This window comes from Alligator sinensis, unplaced genomic scaffold, assembly GCF_000455745.1.
Source record: "Alligator sinensis unplaced genomic scaffold, ASM45574v1 scaffold728_2, whole genome shotgun sequence".
NCBI lineage: Eukaryota > Metazoa > Chordata > Crocodylia > Alligatoridae > Alligator > Alligator sinensis.
Window position 1 is genome coordinate 468,927 of NW_005842573.1, and position 223 is coordinate 469,149.

A 223-nucleotide genomic window follows, 5' to 3' on the forward strand; every position below is an offset into this window, starting at 1 on the left:
CCATGGCCCCACCCACTCTCCCAGCCCCCCCAACCCCTGCTGCAGCTGGCCTCATCCCCCCCCAAGCCCCACCATCCCTACTCCCCAAGCCCATAAAGAAACAACAACAAAAAAAATCCAGCACTTACCAACTGCTGTCTGCTGACTGAGGCCCCAGCGGCCCCAGCCCGGGCCCTCCTGCCCCCCGCCCCCCCCCGCCCGTGCTGCCCCGGGGGGGCTGCCC